This window comes from Meriones unguiculatus, chromosome 21 (assembly GCF_030254825.1).
Source record: "Meriones unguiculatus strain TT.TT164.6M chromosome 21, Bangor_MerUng_6.1, whole genome shotgun sequence".
NCBI classification, from domain to species: Eukaryota; Metazoa; Chordata; class Mammalia; order Rodentia; family Muridae; genus Meriones; species Meriones unguiculatus.
This window is the reverse complement of record NC_083368.1, coordinates 56,552,410-56,569,423: the sequence shown is the minus strand read 5'-3', so window position 1 is coordinate 56,569,423 and position 17,014 is coordinate 56,552,410. Positions and strand designations below refer to the sequence as shown.

Below are 17,014 nucleotides of genomic sequence, written 5' to 3'. Positions count from 1 at the left end.
GTTTTTGTTTATTTTCTCTAGAATAGTGATTTTCTTTTGTCTGTATATGAGTGTTTTGTCTATTTCTGTATTTGAACTTTTTTTATTATTGTGTATATGGTGGTTTTGTATATTTTTTGTACAAGAGTGTTTTGTCTATTTTCTATATGTGTCTCCTCTATTTTATCTATATGACTGTCTTATCTCTTCTCTCTATATCGGAGTGTTTTGTCTATATCTGTATTTGATTGCTTTTTTAATATTCTGTATATGGGTGTTTTATCATTTTTCTGCCTTTGGTTGTTTGGTATATTTTTGGTACATGAGTGTTTTGTCTTTTCTCTATATCTGAGTGTTTTATGTATTTCTGTATATCAGGTGTTGTATGCTGTTATTAATATTTACTATTGGTTTATCTTCTAGTAAATTTTGCTGTTAACCTTAAACAGCTGTATAACCAAATCACCACACACAGACTGGGTTTTGAGTTAACCTAGAACACATAATGCTTGTCAATATTTACTACCTCCTAAACCTCCAAGCCCTCAGTTTCCTAACATTTAGATTTCCCACATTATACTTGCTTTTTGTGAAATCTTAAGTCTGGTTCATGCTCCATGTCCTCCAAGAACTCTCCTCCAGCTCTGCTCTCCTAGCTCTCCTCTCACCCCTCCTCCTCCTTCTCCTCCCACCTTCTGGCTCCTCCCCACTCAACACTGTGTCTAATTGCGTTGTTTTGTCCTGTTTACACAAGAGTTGAGACAGGAAGCTTAGAATGAGTGTCACAACGCAATATCTGGATTGAAACCAGAGTTGGGGGTGGGGTGGGGGAGAAATCAGTATTTGAATGAACAAGGGTAAGGTGTATACATTAAAAAACACACATTATACCAACATTTCCCCCTTTAAGTCCAATAAAAGGCTCCTTTTCTTTCAATACAATAATAATTATGAAATTATATGTGCAATGTCCAGTCCGTGTGTATTTAGTACATGGAGAGGGTATCTTAGGAGAAAGTGTCTGATTATCCTATCTATCTTGACAAGTTTAAAGTTCTATACCTAAATTAACTTTTATCCTTATTGGTATTACCTATATGAAAAGATTTCTCAACTTCTAAACAACTTAAGCTAAATGTGGTACTGTAACTATTTCGTCTTCAACCCCATCAGAGACTTGAGAAGGAAAAAAATTAGTTATGAGAGTAAATAGGAAGTGCATGTTAGCAGCTTCCAAAAAATAAAAATTGACAGAGACAGTTTGCTGCTGAACAGTTAGTCACCCATAACTCTCTATAACGTTGGAGATCATCTTCAGCCTTCTGGCTCAGAATATTTTGACAGACATATACGTGAAGCAGGAACTATTTAGGACTTGCTTACCCTGTCTTGGCAGAGTTTGGCAGTCGACTTGTCCTGCGTTTAAGCTTGCCCATTTTAGGCAGAATTTGTCTGTTGTGAAGCGAGGGTATTTTCTTTACCCGGGTGGCTTGTTTGCCACATTTGAAGCCATCTCCATATGGAGGTTCTTCAATGTTCATTATCTTCTTTCAGGTAGGCGGGTGCTGCCAGGAAATGACTTGTCTCATTGTCAAGGAATCTTTTAAATAATAAGAACATTTTAAATGCCATATTCTGTAGGTCTCTGAAGGTTTTGAAGACTACCTATCTTTATGTAATCGATTTGTATACAAAATCATATCTGTCTGTTAAACCTATGATGTATACTCCTGTGATAAATTAGACCAGTGTCTGACATGACTATGAGTTGAATAACTAATAATTAACTTCCATACCTAATATCCTAACCACCTTTTAATAATAGTTTAAAAGTATTGGAAGTAACCTTGACTTTCTATCAATATAGTAAAGCTTATACCAATGTATTAAAAATACTTATTTTTCATCAATATGCAAAATCCTATACCAGAGTTAAAAATTAACCTTATTTGGGAATAACAAATAAAACCTTAAGTTGAGTAGATTCAATAATCTAACCTTTTTCTATTTCTATAAAATATCCCTGTATATTCCTTGTTTTACTTTGAATAAGACCATTAATAATAAACATCTCCCAATGACAATAAAATTTCTTAGCCATAGCAAACAACCAAAAACATACCCAACCCCCTTTAAAGGAAATTGGACGCTGTTCTCATGAGTTTCTTCTAGCTGATATTGTGGACATGTAGAAATCCTGTAGGGGCCCAAATAAAAATGGTTAATTAAGCAAGCAATAACATTTGTGGTCCAATAACATTTGAATGTTGAGAAATTTCAGGCTTCATAAAAGGCCTTTTTGGAACAGTCTAAAATGCTGGACCAGTTAAAATTAGTAGCTTTCTTCAAAGTTCTTTTGGGAGCAGGCTTTGATGAGAAACAGCAGTTGAAGAAGTTGAGGCAGGTACAAGCAGAATGCTGGAACATGCAAGATGCTGGAACAGAAGTGTCAGTGTCTCAGCATGCTGAAGAATGATTCTGTCAGGTTTGATCCAGCAACTCTGGTGTCCAGTTCTTTTGTTCTGCAAACATATAACTTTTCATAAGCATTATAGAGTTCTAAAATTATAAATGTATAAGATGTGCAGGATGAAACTAAACTGTAAGCCAATTTAATCTATGCAAATTAAAAGGTTAGCCTAATACATGTTGAGGATATTATAGCCAAGGATTTATTGGCCAAGTATTGTTGAAGTTTTGGCTGGAGACATTTTTATGTCCCAGTCAGTTTTAGAGTTGTTCCCATGTAAAGGGATTAGCAATATAAGTTACCATTATTATTGAACATACAATCATTATCATCAAAACAAGGTTGGATAGATTAAAATATCTTTTTGGGCTCTTGCGTGCCTGTTGTATTAGGCTAAGCTGCTACCTATTTCCCTAGAGAAGCCTCCCAATAGAGAGTCAAGCTGGTTGCCTTGAGCAATAGAAAAATGCATGTTTTAAGTAAATTTTATATAAATTCCCTTTAAATTTAGAATATAAGCATACCATAGGTATCTTGTACCTGTTTGAGGTTTAGCCCTAGATTTGTATATATGTTGTAGCTATTTGTCCTATCCCCTTGTTTATATAGAATGGGTAGTTATGCCTTTATAGCCAAACTTTATTTAAACTCCCTCTTACCTCTAGCATTTAAGCATACCCTAGGCATCTTGTACCTTGACTTTACATTAGTAGTGGCTATTTTTTGGCTTTTTTTTTTTTATATGGGATGGACAGTTTTGTTTTTTAAACATATGAATATAATTTTTGAGTTTTTAGGACTAAACTAGGTTGGCATGTATTTTGCCATCTTTAAGCCTCTTGTGTCTTTTTACATAGGAACAACCAACAGTATGCCCCGGTAAAAATGTCTCACGTTTAAAAGGATAAGGCAGTTTCCAGAGCAGTGTAACATTGTCTCTCTTTACAGAAACCTAAAAATGATGTAAATCTAACCTTTAGAGCAGTAGGGACATAATATCTATCATTAAGAAAAAAGAATTTACATGGTAACCTTAAGGAAAATTTTGTCATTTAGAATCTTAGACTATCCCTGTATGTGGCTAAACAGCAGGAGTTGCCATCCTGGCTTTTATTATGTAAATAAGCTTGATCCAGAACTCAGAGATCTGCCTGTTTCTTTTTACTTTGTGTTGGGAAGAAAGGCATGTGCCTTCAGCAACTTGTTCAGATATATATAGTTTCAAATCAGTATATTTGTAACTCAAAGCCTTTAAATGAAAATCAAACAAAGAGACAAGAAAATTTTAAGTTTGGAATCAGTTGTGCCAATTTACGCTGTAACAAACAAAGCCCAGTTGGTTATTTTAGTTGATGTTTCAGTAAATTGGCTGAGCCTTACCAGCAAGAGCTGCCAAATACCTTGCAGCCAGAGAGCTTTGAATTTTAAACGTTATTAACCTAATTATTTGGATGAGTACTATTGTCTGTAACTTAGTACCCCAATCCTTGGATTTTTCCCCATTTCCTCCTTCAACTTTCTTGGAGAAGAACCAACACCATTAAACATATTGCAACCAGATCCATGAATATGACAGCCAAAATGAAGCCAAAAGAGGTTAAAACACCCTCTGCCATGGCAATTTTTTATTTTACATGCAGTTTAGGCCAAACTCTGTCTAGAGGTTTGTCTGCCTCCAGTTGCTTTCTTTCCTGCCATGACTGTGGTGCTGAGCGAGTTGAGCCAGCCATGGTATAAAGGAGCCATGCTTGTTTACCTCTCAGTTAAGCTACAGCAGCAGCCAGTTTTGTTATGGAAATCTCAGGTCTGCCCACAGGAGGCTGCTGTCTTTTGCTCCTGGGCTGGTTTAAGAGCCTCTCTTAGAGAGACAGTAACTGACTGGGAATTTTTAGATTTTAAGTTTGGTTTACATCACTGGGAGCTTATTCCCCCCACCAAATTATGATAAAGTATGATTTAAAGGGTGTGGATACTTAGATTAGTTGGGCGCCATTTGTTGTAAGTGACCATTAATATTTACTATTTTTTTTATCTTCTAGTAGATTTTGCTGTTAATCTTAAACAGCTATATAACCAAATCACCACACAGAGACTGGGTTTTTAGTTAACCTAGAACACAATGCTGGGCAATATTTACTCCCTCCTAAACTTCCAAGCCCTCAGTTTCCTAACATTTAGATTTCCTACATTATACTTGCTTTTTGTGAAATCTTAGGTCTGGTTCATGCTCCACATCCTCCAAGATCTCTCCTCAAGCTCTGTTCTCCTCGCTCTCTTCTGGCCCCTTCTCCTCCCACTCATCTCCTGCCTTCTGGCTCCTCCCTGCTCAACATTGTGTCCAGTTGCTTTATTTTGTTCCTGTTTACATAAGAGTTGAGACAGGAAGCTTAGAATTAGTATCACAATGCAATATCCGGACTGAAACCAGAGAGTTGGGGGTGGGGTGGGGGAGAAATCAGTATTTGAATGAACAAGGGTAAGGTGTATACATTAAAAAAAAAACACATTATACCAACAATCAGGTTTTTTATTATTCTATTTTGTTTGTTTTCCGTTTTCTCTTCATATGATTGTATTATATATTTTTTGTACATGAGTGTTTTGTCTATTTTCTCTGTATCTGGGTGTTTTGTCTATTTCTGTAAAGGAGTGTTTTTAATTATTCTTTATATGGGTGTTTTGTGTTTTTCTGCATTTGGTTGTTTTGTATATTTTTTTTACATGAGTGTTTCATCTATTTTCTTTATTTTATTTTATTTTTTTCTTATCAATTACATTTTATTAACTCTGTATCCCAGCCATGTCCAGATCCCTCATTCCCTCCCAGTCCCTCCCTCCCTCCCTCATCTCCACCGTGCCCCTTTCCAAGTCCACTGATGGGGGGACCTCCTCCCCATTCATCTGATCCTGTTTTATCAGGTATCTTCAGGACTGGCTGCAAAGCCCTTCATCTATTTTCTATACGAGTGTATTCTCTATTTTCTCTTTATGAGTGTTTTTTCTATTTTCTCTATATCTGAGTGTTTTGTCTATTTCTGCATATGAGTTTTTTTATTATTCTGCATATGGGTGTTTTGTATTTTTTCTGCATTTGGTTGTTTTGTATATTTTCTATACATGAGTGTTTTGTCTATTTTCTCTATATCTTATTGTTTTGTCTATTTCTGTATATGAATTTTTTTGTTATTCTGTATATGGGTCTTTCCATTTTTCTGCATTTGGTTGTTTTATTTTTGTAAATGACTGTTTTGTCTATTTTCTATGGGTGTGTTCTTTATTTTCTCTATATGAGTGTCTTGTCTCTGAGTGTTTTGTCTCTTTCTGTATATAAAGGTTTTTTATTATTCTGTATATAGGTGTTTTTTATATTTCTACATGTGGTTGTTTTGTATATTTTTTGTACAAGAGTGTTTTGTTTATTTTCTATATGTGTGTGTTCTCTATCTATATGAGTGTCTTGTCAATTTTCTCTATATCTGAGGTTTTTCTCTATTTCTGTATATAAGTTTTTTTCTTATTCTGTATCTGGGCATTTGTATTTTTTCTGCATTTGGTTTTTTGTATATTTATTTGTACATGAGTGTTTTGTCTATTTTCAGTATATTAGTGATGCATATAGTTTGTGTATATGAGTGTTTTGTATAATTTTTGTATATGAGGAGTCTTGTATTTTTTCATTATATGAGTGATTTGTCTTTTTCTGTATATGAGTGTGTTTTATAATGTTCTCTGGAATGTATAGAACTTACCGATTGTTCATTCAAATGCTGATTTCTCTCCCTCACTCTCTGCTTTCAACCAGACATTGCATTGTGATACTGATTCTAAGCATCTCCCGTCTCAACTTTGTGTAAACATGCCAAAATAAAACCGCAAGCCACAATGTTCATCAACGTAGAGGAAGGAGTAGGAGGGAACGGGGAGGAGACAGAGAAGAGGAAGTAGTGGGAGGCAGAGGAGGAGGAGAAAAGGCAGGAGCAGAAGCTGGGAGAGCAGAGGCTGGAGGAGAGGTCTTGGAACAAAGTGGAGAAATGAACCAGACTGAAGATATCACACAAAGCAAGTACAAAGGGTAAGATCTGAATGGTAGGAACAATGCGGGCCTGGAGGTTTAGGGTGGAGTGACTATTGCCCAGCATTGTGTTCTAGGTCAACAAAATAAATGCTGGCCTCTGGGTGGTGATTTGGTGAGACAGCAGATTAGGATTAACCGCGGCGTTATGGAAAGATACATCCCTAGCAAGTATTTACGTATAATACAACACGAGTGTTTTATTTTCTGTATATGAGTGTTTTTTTGTATTTTCTGTATATGAGGAGTGTTTTATTTTCTGTATACGTTTTGTTTGTTTTCTGCATATGAGTGTTTTTCTGTTTTCTCTATGAGTGGTTTGTCTATTTTCTGTTTATTTCTGTGTTGTCTATTTTCTCTATATGAGGGTGTTTTGTATGTTTCGTAAATATGAGGAATGTGTTGTATTTTTGTGTATGTGTGTTTTTATATATTTTTTACATGAGTGTTTAGTCTATTTACTATATCTGAGTTTTGTGTATTTTCTGTATATGAACCTACTGTATATTTTCTGTATATGAGTGTTTTGTATATTTGTATATTGTATATATGAATGGTTGGTATTGTTTCTGCATATGGGTGTTTTGTCTATGTTCTGTATGTGACTTTGTTGTATATTTTCTGTATATGAGGAGTATTTTGTACATAATTTGTAGGTGAGTATGTATAATATTTTGTCTGAGTGTTTTGTGTATTTTCTCTATGATTGTTTTATATATTTTTTGTATATGAGTGTTGTGCCTATTTTCTGTATATGACTGTTTTGTCTATTTTCTATACATGTGTGTTTTGTGTATTTTCTGTATATGAGGAGTGTACTGTATGTTTTCTGTGTATGAGTGTTTTGTATATTTTCTGTATTTGAGTATGTTCTATAAATTCTGAGTGTTTTGTCTATTTTCTGTATATGAGTGTTTTTGTCTATTTTCTGTTTATGAATGTTTTGTTAATATTCTGAATATGAGTGTATTGTATATTTACTCTATATGGGATTTTTCATATATTTTCTGTATATGAGGAGTGTTCTGTATGTGTTTTGAATATGAGTGTTTTCTATATTTTCTGTATGTGAGTGTTTAATCTCTTTACTATATGTGAGTGTTTTCTGTATTTTCTGGATATGAGTGTTTTATTTTCTGTATGTGTCATTTTGTATTTTTTCTGTATATGTATGTTTTGTCTGTTTTCTGTAGATGAGGAATGTGTTGCATATTTTCTCTGTATGAGTGTTTAGTCTATTTTCTGTATGTGAACATGTATATTTGCTTTATATGGGTTATTTTTATATCTTGCATATATAAGTTAATTGTATTTTTTGTATAGGAGTGTTATGTATATTTTCTTTTTATGTGGATGGGTTTATATTTTTCTGTATTTAGGAGCGTGTTGTATGTTTTCTGTATATGTATTTTGTCTATTTTCTGTAAATGAAAGTTTTTTATATTTTCTGTATATTACTGTTGTGTATGCTTTTTGTAAATAAGAAATGTTTTCTGTATATGAGTGTTTGTTATATTTTCTGTATATGTGTATATTTTATATTTTCTCTATGAGTGTTTTTTATATTTTTTGTATATTTCTACATTGTTTTTTCTGTATATGTGGGTTTTGTATATTTTCTGTATATGAGAAGTGTATTATACTTTTTCTGTAGATGAATGTGTTTTATATTTTCTATACATGAGTGTTTTGTCTATTTTTGTAAATGTGTGTTTTGTATATTTTTTGGATATAAAGAATGTTTTGTATATTTTCTGTATATGAGGTATGTTCTGTATGTGTTTGGTATATGAGTGTTTTTTATATTTTCTGTATATTAATGTTTATTTTCTGTATATGAAGAGTTTTTTATATTTTCAGTATAGGAGTATTTTGTATATTTTATGTATATTAGTGTTTTGTCTATCTTTTGTTTTTGAATGTTTTGTCAGTTTTCTGCGTATGAGTATTTTGTATATTTTCTGTAAATGAGGGGCATTTTGTATGTTTTCTATATATGAGGAGTGTGTTGTATGCTTTTTGTATATGAGCTTTTTTATATTTTCTGTTTATGGGTGTTTTGTCTATTTGCTACGTGTGAATGTTTTGTATATTTTCTGTATATGAGTGTTTTGTATATTTCTATATATTAGTGGTTTGTGTTTTTTCTATATATGGGGTTTTGTCTATTTTCTGTATGTGACTAAGTTATGTATTTCCTGTATATGAGGGTTTAGTATATTTTCTGTATATGAGGAGTGTGTTTTATATTTTCTGTATATGAGGGTTTTGTATATTTTCTGTAGATGAGGAGTGTTTTGTATATTTTCTATATATGACGACTGTGCTGAATGTTTTCTGTATATGAGTGTTCTTATATTTTCTGTATGAGTGTTTTGCATATTTTTCTTATCTTAGTGCTTTGTATATTTTCTGCATATGAGTGTTTTCTATATTTTCGATTTATGAGTGTTTTGTACTTTTTTGTATATGGGTATTTTGTATGTTTTCTCTATATACAAGTATGTTGTCTATTTTGTGTATATGAGGAATGTTTTGTATATTTTATGTATAATACTGCTTGTATATTTTCTGTATATGAAGAATATATTGTATATTTTCTGTATATGAGAAGTGTGTTGTATATTTACTGTATATGAGTGTTCTGTATTTTTTTGTGTGTGTTGTAAATTTTCTGTCTATGAGGGATGTTTTTTATATTTTCTATAGATGAAGAGTTTAATATTTTTTGTATATGAATATTTTTTATATTTTCTTTATATGAGTGGTTTGTAATTTTTTATATGGGGGTTTTGTCTATTTTCTGTATGTGACTATGTTCTATATTTTCTCTATATGAGGTTTTGTATGTTTTCTGTATATTAGAAGTGTTTTGTACATGCTCTCTATATCAGGAGTTTGTTGTATATTTTCTATATATGAGTATTTTGTATATTTTCTGTGTATAAGGAGTGTGTTGTATAATTTCTCTATATGAGTGTTTTGTATATTTCCTGTACATGAGTGTATTGTATATTTTCGGTATATGAGTGTTTTTTATTTTTTCTATATATGGATGATTTGTATATTTTCTGTATATGACTTTTTTGTGTATTATCTGTATATGAGTGTTTAGTCTATTTTCTGTATATGAGGGATTTGTATATTTTTTAAATGAGGGTGTTTTGTAATTTTTCTATATATGAGGAGTATGTTATATATTTTCTGTACATGAGTTTTTTTGTTTTCTGTATATGAGTGTTTTGTCTATTTTCTGTATATGAGTGTTTGTCTTTTTTCTGTAAATGAATGTTTTGTATATTTTGTGTATATGAGAAATGTTTTGGATATTTTCTGTATATGAGGTATGTTCTGTATGTTTTCTACATATGAGTGTTTTTATTTTCTGTATGAGTGTGTTGTACATTTTCTGTATAAAGGTGATTTGTATATTTTCTGTACATGAGTTAATTTTACATTTGCTCTATGACAGTTTTGCTTATTTTTTAAATGTGGATGTTTTATATATTTTCTATATATGAAAAGTGTGTTGTATGTTTTCTGTATATAAGTATGTTGTATATTTTTTGTATATGAGGAATGTTTTGTATATTTTCTGTATATGAGGTATGTGCTATGTGTTTTCAATATGAGAAATGTCTTGTATATTTTCAGTATATGAATATTTTATGTATTCTGTATATAAGTGTGTTGTATATTTTCTGTATATGAGTGTTATATATTAACTGTATATGAGTGTTCTGTATATTTTTTATATGAGCAGGGTGTTGGTATAATTTTTTTTAATGTATACACCTTACCCTTGTTCATTCAAATACTGATTTCTCCCCCACCCCACCCCCAACTCTGGCTTCAATCCAGATATTCCATTGATGCTCATTCTAAGCTTCCTGTCTCAACTCTTGTGTAAACAAGACAAAATAAAGCAATTAGACACAGTGTTGAGCAGGGAGGAGCCAGAGGACAGGAAAGAGAGGAGGAGCCAGAAGGTGGGAGAAGAAGGAGAAGGAGGGGCGAGAGGAGGAGGGGCTAGAGTAGAGCTAGGAGAGCAGAGCTGGAGGAGAGATCTTGGAGGATGTGGAGCATGAACCAGACCTAAGATTTCACAAAAAGCAAGTATAATGTAGGAAATCTAAATGTTAGGAAACTGAGGGCTTGGAAGTTTAGGAGGGATAGGACAAATAGCTACAACATATATACAAATCTAGGGCTAAACCTCAAAACAGGTACAAGATACCTATGGTATGCTTATATTCTAAATTTAAAGGGAATTTATATAAAATTTACTTAAAACATGCATTTTTCTATTGCTCAAGGCAACCAGCTTGACTCTCTATTGGGAGGCTTCTCTAGGGAAATAGGTAGCAGCTTAGCCTAATACAACAGGCACGCAAGAGCCCAAAAAGATATTTTAATCTATCCAACCTTGTTTTGATGATAATGATTGTATGTTCAATAATAATGGTAACTTATATTGCTAATCCCTTTACATGGGAACAACTCTAAAACTGACTGGGACATAAAAATGTCTCCAGCCAAAACTTCAACAATACTTGGCCAATAAATCCTTGGCTATAATATCCTCAACATGTATTATGCTAACCTTTTAATTTGCATAGATTAAATTGGCTTACAGTTTAGTTTCATCCTGCACATCCCATACACTTATAATTTTAGAACTCTTTAATGCTTGTGAGAAATTATATGTTTGCAGAACAAAAGAACTGGACACCAGAGTTGCTGGATCAAACCTGACAGAATCATTCTTCAGCATGCTGAGACACTGACACTTCTGTTCCAGCATCTTGTATGTTCCAGCATTCTGCTTGTTCCTGCCTCAACTGCTTCAACTCCTGTTTTCTCAAAGCCTGCTCCCAAAAGAACTTTGAAGAAAGCTACTAATTTTAACTGGTCCAGCATTTTAGACTGTTCCAAAAAGGCCTTTTATGAAGCCTGAAATTTCTCAACATTCAAATGTTATTGGACCACAAATGTTATTGCTTGCTTAATTAACCATTTTTATTTGGGTCCCCTACAGGATTTCTACATGTCCACAATATCAGCTAGAAGAAACTCATGAGAACAGCGTCCAATTTCCTTTAAAGGGGATTGGGTATGTTTTTGGTTGTTTGCTATGGCTAAGAAATTTTATTGTCATTGGGAGATGTTTATTATTAATGGTCTTATTCAAAGTAAAACAAGGAATATACAGGGATATTTTATAGAAATAGAAAAAGGTTAGATTATTGAATCTACTCAACTTAAGATTTTATTTGTTATTCCCAAATAAGGTTAATTTTAACTCTGGTATAGGATTTTGCATATTGATGAAAAATAAGTATTTTTAATACATTGGTATAAGCTTTACTATATTGATAGAAAGTCAAGGTTACTTCCAATACTTTTAAACTGGCTTACAGTTTAGTTTCATCCTGCACATCCCATACACTTATAATTTTAGAACTCTATAATGCTTGTGAGAAATTATATGTTTGCAGAACAAAAGAACTGGACACCATTAAAAGGTATTAGGATTAAAAGTAGCACCATTAAAAGGTGTTACTATTAAAAGGTGGTTAGGATATTAGGTATGGAAGTTAATTATTAGTTATTCAACTCATAGTCATGTCAGACACTGGTCTAATTTATCACAGGAGTATACATCATAGGTTTAACAGACAGATATGATTTTGTATACAAATCGATTACATAAAGATAGGTAGTCTTCAAAACCTTCAGAGACCTACAGAATATGGCATTTAAAATGTTCTTATTATTTAAAAGATTCCTTGACAATGAGACAAGTCATTTCCTGGCAGCACCCGCCTACCTGAAAGAAGATAATGAACATTGAAGAACCTCCATATGGAGATGGCTTCAAATGTGGCAAACAAGCCACCCGGGTAAAGAAAATACCCTCGCTTCACAACAGACAAATTCTGCCTAAAATGGGCAAGCTTAAACGCAGGACAAGTCGACTGCCAAACTCTGCCAAGACAGGGTAAGCAAGTCCTAAATAGTTCCTGCTTCACGTATATGTCTGTCAAAATATTCTGAGCCAGAAGGCTGAAGATGATCTCCAACGTTATAGAGAGTTATGGGTGACTAACTGTTCAGCAGCAAACTGTCTCTGTCAATTTTTATTTTTTGGAAGCTGCTAACATGCACTTCCTATTTACTCTCATAACTAATTTTTTTCCTTCTCAAGTCTCTGATGGGGTTGAAGACGAAATAGTTACAGTACCACATTTAGCTTAAGTTGTTTAGAAGTTGAGAAATCTTTTCATATAGGTAATACCAATAAGGATAAAAGTTAATTTAGGTATAGAACTTTAAACTTGTCAAGATAGATAGGATAATCAGACACTTTCTCCTAAGATACCCTCTCCATGTACTAAATACACACGGACTGGACATTGCACATATAATTTCATAATTATTATTGTATTGAAAGAAAAGGAGCCTTTTATTGGACTTAAAGGGGGAAATGTTGGTATAATGTGTTTTTTTTAATGTATACACCTTACCCTTGTTCATTCAAATACTGATTTCTCCCCCACCCCACCCCCAACTCTGGTTTCAATCCAGATATTGCATTGTGACACTCATTCTAAGCTTCCTGTCTCAACTCTTGTGTAAACAGGACAAAACAACGCAATTAGACACAGTGTTGAGCGGGGAGGAGCCAGAAGGTGGGAGGAGAAGGAGGGGTGAGAGGAGAGCTAGGAGAGCAGAGCTGGAGGAGAGATCTTGGAGGACATGGAGCATGAACCAGACTTAAGATTTCACAAAAAGCAAGTATATTGTGGGAAATCTAAATGTTAGGAAACTATGAGGGCTTGGAGGTTTAGGATGGAGTAGCTATTGCCCAGCATTGTGTTCTAGGTTAACTAAATTAACCCAGTCGCTGTGTGGTGATTTGGTTATACAGCTGTTTAAGATTAGCAGCAAGCATTACTGAAAGATAAGCCAATAGTAAATATTAATAACCACCTCCAACAGCAAGGTTTTTTTGTAATTTCTATATATTAGTGTTTTGTGTATTTTTGTATTTGAGTGTTTTGGATATTTCCTGTATATAAATAGTGTCTGTTTTCTGTATATGACTGTGTTGTATATTTTCTCTATATGAGTATTTTTGGTATTTTCTGTATAATAAAATCCTCATAAGGCAAATCCAAGAACACATAAAAATATACCATCAACCATGACCAAGCAGGCTTCATCCCAGGCCTGCAAGGGTGGTTCAATATACGGAAATCCATCAATGTGATCCACCATATAAACAAACTGAAGGAGAAAAACCACATGATCATCTCCTTAGATGCCGAAAAAGTATTTGACAAAATCCAACATCCATTCATGTTTAAAGTTTTGGAGAGATCAAGGATACAAGGCACATATCTAAACATAGTAAAAACGATATACAGCAGGCCTATAGCCAACATCAAACTCAATGGACAGAAACTTAAATCAATCCCACTGAAATCAGGGATGAGACAAGGCTGCCCTTGTCTCCATATCTCTTCAACATGGTACTTGAAGTCCTTGCTAGAGCAATAAGACAACTAAAGGAGATCAAGGGGATACAATTTAGAAAGGAAGAAGTCAAAGTATCACTATTTGCAGATGATAGTATACATAGTGATCCCAAAAATTCAACCAGGGAACTCCTACAGCTGATAAACACCTTCAGCAAAGTGGCTGGATACAAAATTAACTCAAAAAAATCAGAAGCCCTCCTATATACCAAAGACAAAAGGGCCAAAAAAGAAATCAGGGAAACAACACCCTTCACAATAGCCACTAATAACATAAAGTACCTTGGGGTAACTCTAACCAAGCAAGTGAAAGACCTATTTGAAAAAAACTTCAAGTCTCTGAAGAAAGAAATTGAAGATATCAGAAGATGGAAAGATCTCCTGTGCTCATGTATCAGTAGGATTAACAGTGAAAAGGACTATCCTACCAAAATCAATGTACAGATTCAATGCAATTCCCATCAAAATACCAACACAATTCTTCATAGATCTTGAGAGAAAAATTCTCAACTTCATATGGAGAAACAAAAACCCCAGAATTTCCAAAACGATCCTGTACAACAACAGTTCATCTGGAGGTATCTCCATCCCCAATCTCAAGCTGTACTACAGAGCAATAATAAAAACTGCATGGTATTGGCATAGAAACAGAAAGGAGGATCAATGGAATCGAATAGACGACCCAGAAATAAACCCACACACCTATGAATACTTGATTTTTGACAAAGAAGCCAAAACCATTCAATGGAAAGAAGACAGTATCTTCAACAAATGGTGCTGGTCTAACGGGATGTCTACATCCAGAAAAATGAAAATAGATCCATACTTATCACCCTGCACAAAACCAAAGTCCAAGTAGATCAAAGGCCTCAACATAAAACCAGATACACTAAATCGATTAGAAGAAAAAGTGGGGAAGAGCCTAGAACTCATTGGCCCAGGAGACAACATCCTGAACAGAACACCAACAGCACAGGCTCTAAGAGCAACAATCAATAAATGGGACCTCATGAAACTGAAAAGCTTCTGTAAAGCAAAAGACACTGTCGTCAGAACAAAATGACAGCCTACAGACTGGGAAAGGATCTTCACCAACCCTCTATCTGACAGAGGGCTGATATCTAGCATATATAAAGAACTAAAGAAGTTAAAAAGCAATAAATCAAGTAATCCAATTAAAACATGGGGTATGGAGCTAAACAGAGAATTTTCTGTAGAGGAGTACAGAATGGCAGAGAAACACTTAAAGAAATGCTCAACATCCTTAGCCATCAGGGAAATGCAAATCAAAATGACCCTGAGATTTCACCTTACACCCATCAGAATGGCTAAGATAAAAAACTCAAGTGACAACACATGCTGGAGAGGATGTGAAGAAGGCGGTACCCTCCTCGACTGTTGGTGGGAATGTAAACTTGTACAACCACTTTGGAAATCAATTTGGTGCTTTCTCAGACAATTAGGAACAGCGCTTCCTCAAGATCCAGCTATACCACTCCTAGGCACATATCCAAAAGAGGCTCAAGTACACAACAAGGACATTTGCTCAACCATGTTTGTAGCAGCTTTATTCATAATAGGAAGAACCTGGAAACAACCCAGATGTTCCTCAGTGGAGGAATGGATACAGAAATTGTGGTACTTTTACACAATGGAATACTACTCAGCAATTAAAAACGAGGAAATCATGAAATTTGCAGGCAAATGGTGAGAACTAGAAAAGATCATCCTGATGAAAAGATCATCCCAGGAGCAGAAAGACACACACAGTATATACTCACTTATAAGTGGGTACTAGACCTATAAGATAGGGTAAACATAATAAAATCTGTACACCTAAAGAAGATAAACAAGAGAACCCAGGGTAAGATATTCAATCCTCACCAGAAAGACAAATGGGATGGACATTGGATATAGGAGTAACAGGACAGGAGCCTACCACAGAGGGCCTCTGAAAGACTCTACCTAGCAGTAGAGTCAAAGCAGATGCTGAGACTCATAACCAAACCTTCAGCTGAGTGCAGGGAATCATATGAAAGGGGAGTTAGTAAGACCTGGAGAGGACAGGAGCTCCACAAGGGCCAAATATATCTGGGCACAAGGGTCTTTTATGAGACTGTTTCTCCAACCAAGGACAATGTATGGAGATAACCTAGAACCCCTGCTCTGATGTAGCCCATGGCAGCTCAATATTCAAGTGTGTTCTCTAGTAAGGGGAACAGGGACTGTCTCTGACATGAACTCAATGGTGGGCTCTTTGACACCCCCCTTTCCCAAGGGAGGAGCAGCCTTGCTAGGCCACAGAAGAGGACATTGCAGCCAGTCCTGAAGATACCTGATAAGCTAGGGTCAGATGGAAGGGGAGGAGGACCTACCCTATCAGTGGACTTGGAAAGGGACAGGGAGAAGATGATGAGGGAGGGAGGGAGAGAAGGATTGGAAGGGATTGAGGGAGGGGGATCCGTCTGGGATACAAAGTAAATAACCTGTGATTAATATTTAAAAAAGTAAAATTATAAAAGTGCTTTCTCTATTTTCTGTATATGCATGTTTTGTGTATTTCCTCTATATGACTGTTTTGCCTATTTTCTCTTCATGAGTGTTTTGTCTATTTTGTGTATGAGTGCTGTGTCTATTTTCTGTACATGAGTGTGTTGCATATTAGTGTGTTGTCTGCGTTTGTGTTTCTGATACGCACAGACGCCAGAGAAGGGGTCAGTTACCCTGAGGCAGCTGGTACTTGTGGGTCACTGCTCCTGGAAATCAAGCCTTGATTCTCCGGAAGAGCATTCAGTGCTCGTGATCACTGAGCTTTTCTCCATTCCCTATTTTGTTTGGCTGTTTGAGACAGAGACATTTGTTGAACGACTCCCTGGCTGTCCTGGAACTCACTTTGTAGACCAGGCTGGCCTTGAACTCACAGAGATCCACCTGCATCTGGATGGATGCAGG

At 34.7% G+C, this 17,014-nt stretch overlaps 1 long non-coding RNA gene across 2 annotated transcripts in view; it reads right to left on the bottom strand.

Annotated features, from left to right (window-relative positions):
- The window catches only part of LOC132649728 (uncharacterized), a 40,284-nt gene that overhangs the window by 19,608 nt on the left and 3,662 nt on the right, over positions 1 to 17,014 (bottom strand). The window contains exon 3 of one of the 2 annotated variants that reach the window (XR_009588231.1): positions 2,138 to 2,501. The exons of the other annotated variant lie outside the window; for it this stretch is intronic. This is a non-coding gene — a long non-coding RNA (uncharacterized LOC132649728). Of the gene's footprint in view, positions 1 to 2,137; positions 2,502 to 17,014 lie in introns of those variants that run through there. 2 annotated transcript variants of the gene reach the window in all.